This window comes from Myotis yumanensis, unplaced genomic scaffold (genome assembly GCF_028538775.1).
Source record: "Myotis yumanensis isolate MYYU_CA2020_CCGP unplaced genomic scaffold, mMyoYum1.0.hap1 SCAF_103, whole genome shotgun sequence".
Taxonomy (NCBI): Eukaryota; Metazoa; Chordata; class Mammalia; order Chiroptera; family Vespertilionidae; genus Myotis; species Myotis yumanensis.
The window spans coordinates 38,332-45,000 of record NW_027223854.1 but is presented as its reverse complement, the minus strand read 5'-3'; the positions used below and the strand labels follow the sequence as shown (position 1 = coordinate 45,000).

General features: G+C 50.7%; 1 long non-coding RNA gene across 1 annotated transcript; it reads left to right on the top strand.

The window, feature by feature from the left end:
- The first annotated feature begins 1,811 nt into the window (after window positions 1–1,811).
- LOC139001125 (uncharacterized) lies at window positions 1,812–4,250 on the top strand. Its single transcript, XR_011469863.1, has 2 exons — window positions 1,812–1,884; window positions 3,009–4,250. It is a non-coding gene; the product is annotated as an uncharacterized lncRNA (long non-coding RNA).
- The last annotated feature ends 2,419 nt before the right edge of the window (window positions 4,251–6,669 follow it).

Here is a 6,669-nt window from a genome sequence, read left to right as displayed (position 1 = left end):
CCTTTGGGTTTGTCCTTGTGATCCAAAGGAACTCTCCCCAGCCAGGAAAGGTATGAGGTGGACTGAAGTGGACCACAGTGGGGTTTCTGGCTGGAAACCACAAACCACACCACTCGCGGCGACCGACCGGGTGTGCCGTGCCGTGCCCTGCCATGCCCCAGAAAGTCATAGTCAGGACTGAACCGAGGACCTTCCTCTTTCTCTTTCTTTTTTCTTTCTTTCTTTCTTTCTTTCTTTCTTTCTTTCTTTCTTTCTTTCTTTCTTTCTTTCTTTCTTTCTTTCTTTCTTTCTTTCTTTCTTTCTTTCTTTCTTTCTTTCTTTCTTTCTTCTTCTCTCTCTCTCTCTCTCTCTCTCTCTCTCTCTCTCTCTCTCTCCTCTCTCCCCCTCCTTCCTTCCTTTCTTTTTTCTTTTTATTTTATTCTATTTTTTTGGCCCTTCAACCCCCTAAACTTGGTTCCTAGGGGTAGGGGACACACCTCTCCCTCTTCTACTCCAGCTTACTCGCTCTTCCCCTTGCCTCAGATTTGAGTCTCTGCCAAGTGCAAACAGCGGGCGGCCTACTACAGAGCCTTGCAGTCAATGGGTAGTCCTTATTCTTGTGTGGGTGACCTTAGTTGAACTTCACACAGGTTGTTTTCTGCATAGGTGGCATTCGAGGAAAACAAACAAAAAACTCAGAATAAGAGCCATGCCCGGTGTCATTAACTAACGAGGTCCTTTGGCATCCTCTCTTCTCCAGTTTCCCTCCTGCCTCCCTCCAATTCTCTCCCTTCCTCTTGCTCCCCCGCTCCTCCACTCCATTCCAGTCTATTCCACTCACCGCCCCCCCCCCCAGATTCTGTCCATCCTGGGGCTCACACACAGTATACATACATACATACATACATACATACATACATTCGTCCTACACCTGAGTATCAACCAAAGACTTGGAAACAATGAGGAGGAGACTCAAGAAGTAATGCCATTCAAAACTAAACATTAAGTCATTGTGTAAATTCTGTGAAAGGAAAAGTGGATAGGGTATGCCTGTAAATGGCATAGCTCTCCCTGCTCACCTAGCCTTTTCAATGACAGCACCCACCCCATACTCACCCCCTTACTGTCATGGATGCTTTTCATGATCCCTGAGAGGAAGAAAATATCCCCTGTTGCTGAACCCTGGCTTTTCAACACTGCAGATGACCCTCTTGGACAGATGCAGGAACTCTCTCCCTCCCAGTCCCAGAGAGGATGTTTTGACCCACCCTTGATCTCTTTCTTGGTTTGTTTTCTTTCAATGGTGGTAAACACAGACCTCCTTTGAACCTTTGATAAGCCTACAGTTTACATTCACACTCCTTTAGCTTGATTTTTAATACAACTCCCGGGGTCAGGATCACGACTTTAGAGTCAGGATTGGTTCGCCCCATGAGAGGACTCCTGTGTGTGTGTGGGGGGGGGGGGGGGGGGTGGCGGGGGGGGGGGGGATTGCCCGCTTTGCTTTCTCCCGCCTCCCTAAAATGTCACCAGTGGATTTCATGTAACCCACGTACGGTCTCCTCCTGGGATTGGAGTGTATAAAATAAGGGGGCCGACATTGCCATTCTTTGGAACATCATCTCCCGCCGTTGAGATTGTGCTTCCCGGCGTACGAGCGACATTTCTGGACAGTTTGGCTGAAAGACACTCACAGAAATTCTGCACAGGTTGGAGGATTTCTTACATTGTTGACAAATGCCACACACGCACACATGTGTGTGCACTTGCTTCACGGTTGCCACCTGTGGGGCTCTTTCAGGTTCGTCCATTTAACTTCCTCTTTTTCACAGGGAGGAAGGAGGCAGCGAGTGTAATCACCAGTGAGTGTGTGACATGAGACTGAGGATTTCCCGTGGAAAGCGGGTGAGCGGACGGGTGGGCGGAGGGAGGGAGGGAGGGAGGGAGGGAGGGAGGGAGGACACATCCATCCACCCACTCATCCATCCATCCATCCATCCATCCATCCATCCATCCATGGACAGAAATTAAAAGTTTAACAAACAAACAGTGATGGTGAGTAGTCATGTCCTAGGCTGCTACCTTCCCTGACAAAGGTCAATCTTTCTTTTTTATAGTGTTTTTATTGAGTTCAAAGATGGGGGGAAGAGAGAGAGAGAGAGAGAGAGAGAGAGAGAGAGAGAGAGAGAGAGAGAGAGACATCAATGATGAAAGATAATCATGGATCCACTGCTTCCTGCACACCCCCTCCTGGGAGGTGGGGTGGGGGGTGGGGGGGGGGGCGGGCGGCGGCGCCGGGGATCCATCCCGCAACCCGTGCATGTGCCCTTGACCTGAATCGAACCTGGGACCCTTTAGTCTGCAGGCCGACGCTCTATCTCCCCTGAGCCAAACCGGCTAGGGTGTAATTTTCCTTTTTAAATCCCCTTATTTTTATTGAGTACGTTGCTGACTGTTACCTATCCTACGCCAACCTAAGTAAGAGAAGTATGTGTCTGTCATTTTATTTTAATTTTTATCCAATCCCAGAGGTTTCCTGCCCCCCCACCCCCACCCCCGCTTTGCCTTCTCTGGCCTCCCTCATCTATCACCAACGGAGTTCATGTAACCCACTTACATCTCCTCTTTTGCTTGACATGTATACAACAAGGTTAAAACACACACACCCTCCATTCTACAGAGTGTTATCCCATTATGTTGAGAATCTGCTTCCTGGCAATTGCCTCAAATGAACTCACAGACATTCTCCACAGATTTGAATCTTTTTTGATGTTCACACATCCATCCATCCATCCATCCATCCACGGGGAAGTTAAAGATGAATGATAAAAGGGTGTCTGTCGTGAGTGGCACACTTGGAGCGGTGTGTGCGGTGGGGGGTGGGGGTGGAGGGATGGATGATCAAAACCGGCAACTGGAGCAGAGTGTGCTGGCCGGTCTGGTGACCCGGGGTTATTGAGTCAAATCATCCCTCACCAGGCCTCCCGCGACCCTCATCGCTCCACTCCCACCTATGTCTCTCCTCCTAGGGGATCTAAGACGCCGAGATCTACTGTTGACCTTCGCCTTGGACCCTGGACTCACGCCCCTCAAACCCCTCCCTCTCGCTCCCCACCCCCCCTCGCGGGATTCCTAAACGGGTGAGGGCTGGTTCCTGGGTTGGCCGATAGAGGGCACTCTTTCCCACCCGGACAGGCCGGGCCGGTTTTCTCCAACAGCCTCCCTCCCTCCCTCCCTCCCTCCCTCCCTCCCTCCCTCCCTCCCTGAAGTTGGTGAGCTGCCGGCCTGAGGGTGGGGGAACTCGGAGAAGCCCGAGGCGAGGGAGGTCCGAGGCCCTGACGTCACCGGAGAGCTTTCTGCATTTGAATGAAGCAAGCCCTGGAGTGAGATCCATTGGAATGAATCGCCCTGACCTCCCTCCTCCCCTCCCGCTTGCTCCATACCCCACCCCCTACTCCCCATCCCCCACCCCAGCGCTCCCTTCCTCTCAGCCCTCAGGTCAGGGGACTCTCAAGGGAACGCGGCCCGGTTCCCCATCTACGGGGACACATGGGTAGCGAGCCGAGCCGAGCCGAGCCGAGCCGAGAGTGAGAGGCGAGAGTGAGAGGCGTCTCTGCCAGCCTCTGGGGCTGCTTGGGGCCATTCTGAGCGGGGAGGGTCCCCCATGAATCGGGTCGCTCGGGCTCTGTCGTGGAAGTTCATCATGGAGAAAGGACTGTTGGCAAACAGACATACGTTTAGTCCATCTCCAGGTGAGATTCCTCTCGGGATGTTCCCTTTTTAAAAATCATCATTCTTGCCCTAACCGGTTTGGCTCAGTGGATAGAGCAGCGATGGCGAACCTTTTGAGATCGGCGTGCCAGCATTTTGAAAAATCCTAACTTAACTCTGGTGCCCTGTCACATATAGAAATTTTTTGATATTTGCAACCATGGTAAAACAAAGACTTATATTTCTGATATTCATTTTATATATTTAAATGCCATTTAACAAAGAATAAATCAACCAAAAAAAAAAAAAAAATGAGTTGTGTCATAGGTTCGCCATCACTGCGATAGAGCGTCAGCCTGCGGACTCAAGGGTCCCGGGTTCAATTCCGGTCAAGGGCATGTACCTTGGTTGCGGGCACATCCCCAGTAGGGAGTGTGCAGGAGGCAGCTGATGGATGTTTCTCTCTCATCGATGTTTCCAACTCTCTATCCCTCTCCCTTCCTCTCTGTAAAAATAAATAAATAAATAAATAAATAAAGTATATTTAAAAAAATAAAAACCATCACATTCTCCCCTGTTGGTTCAGTCTCTGGCTCATTGAAGTCTACAAACACACGACCCTTCTAATAAAACCCCACAAAAACCAACAACCAACATATGTGGGCGTCACTGGCTTAAAGACAGACATGCAGACAGACAGAGACAAACCTCTGAGTCCCTATCAGGTGAATTGGGGACGATTTGAGCAGGAAAATATAGGTTGCCCCTGTCCCATGCCCTCATTGAAAGGGGACAGGTTCTGATTTTAAAACAGCCGTCTGTCGGTCGGTCGGTCGGTCGGTCGGTCGGTGGGGTACCCCTACCTACCGCTGTGGGCACACAAGCTTGACTCCCAGGGAGAGGGAGACTTGGTTGGGTAGGGTTAAGAACGGGGAAAGTAGCCCCGGCCGGTCGGTCGGCGTCTCCGAGAGCTTCAGGACCTTCACCTCTTAGGATCATTGCCGTTTTTCCAAAAGCGGTATGAGTGAGGAGAAGGGGAGATTCCCTCTCACAGTCCTCGGAGCATCCCTCGGTTCGCTTCTGTGTGTTTTCTCTTGGTAAATCCAATTTCTGTCTTTTGTTGTTGTTGTTTTCTACACTCTTCCTAAGGGTGACCTGGCTTCTGACAGCAGAAACAGACGCCTCTACCCTTTCACAGCGGACCTCATGGACAGACTCTGTTGCCTCGCCCTCAGAAACCAGCAGGTGTATACGTCGTGTTCACGGAAAAACATGCAAACCCGTAGAGAACTTTCATGAGTTTCCTTGAGCCAAACTGTCCACACTTGCCGGGAAGCAGAACCGCAAGGGGTTTGGACAATGCTCCGGAGAATGGCTGTTTTTCACTGTGTTTTATTCATTCTTTCTCTAAATTATTATTTAATACATTTTTATTGATTTCTGAGAGGAAGGGAGAGGGAGAGAGCGATAGAAACACCCGCTACTGGGGATCGAGCCCACAACCGGGCCTGTGCCCTTGACTGAAATTGAACCCGGGACCCTTCGGTCTCCAGGCCGATGCTCTACCCACTGACCAAAACCGGCTGGGGCGTTACTTTGTTTTATACGTGACAATCCAATCCAAGGAGGAGACATACGTGGGTTACAGGAAATCCACTGGTGATAGATGAGGGAGGGAGGGAGGGAGGGAGGGAGGGAGGGAGGGAGGGAGGGAGGAAAGGGGGGGTGGGGTGGGGAGTGGGGGTACACCTCTGGGATTGGATATAAAGCAAAATGATAGATGCATACTTCTTTTTTAAAAAATACATTTTTATTGATTGCAGAGAGGGAGGGAGAGAGAAACATCATTGATGAGGGAGAATCGGGGATCGGCGGCTTCCTGCATGCCCCATAGTCGGGCTCGAGCCCGTGACCAGGGTGGGCATGCTCCCTGGCCCCGAATCGAACCCAGGACCTTAAGGTCTGCCACAGGCTGACCTCGGCTCTACCCACTGAGCCAAACCGGCCAGGGCTACACCTACTTCTTTTCCTGAGGTGGGTGCAGGATAGATAGTTAACAGGCAACAATACACGTGATAACAATAACAATGAAGGAATTTATGGTCTCTTTCCTGCAGGGCACCCAGGGGCATTTGCTTGTGTGTGTGTGTGGGGGGGGGGGGGGGGGCGCGGAGGTGGGGGGGAGGGGGAGAGAGTAGGGGGGCTAATGTTACAAGCTCCTCTGACATTTCAGAGGTGTGTTGTCTTACATGCAAAAGGACCATAGGTTCAGTTAAGGTAAACGCTGACCTGGTCAGGGAAGACTCAGGCCTAGGACGCGACTACCCACCACAAGTGCTCTTAGTGACAGCCTCCCTTCAGACCATCCCTGCGGTCGATTTAGGCCTTTCAGGTTGCAAGACCGCCAGGCAGGCTTTCCCCTGAGCTCGTCGGGTTAGCATGTGGCCCCTTTCGTCGTCCACAGTTGTGTGGGAATAAAGGAGTCATCCTTTCTGTCAAAGAAGGGAGCTTAGGCTGCCTCCATTTTGGCTCCAGGGACTTGGCCGCCGCCATTTCGAAATGGCATAGGTCAACCCCTCCCTCTTATCCTCTCCACACACCCCCCCCCCCACACCCCCGTTTTAATTTCGCTGCTTTGTTTCTCTTTTAAACAAATTCACATTTCATTTATGTTGAAATAAACTGTACAAAATTAACTTTCTTCACCGAAAATAACAGCTATGTTTTCTGTATTCTTCCTAGGTAAACTACAAAACGCATTCTTGTAGGTTGTCTAGGTTTCGCTTATAAATTGAGACGCGGCAGTAGATGTATCCACGGAAAAAGACAGAATGAAACAGACCGATCTGTTGTCGGGATCCATGGCCTCTGATCCTGTCTTGACCGTGAAACGGAAGTGTTCCGCATATTCTAGCTTATGGAGCCCTAACTGGTTTGGCTCAGTGGATAGAGCATCTGCCTGCTGACTAAAAGGTCTCA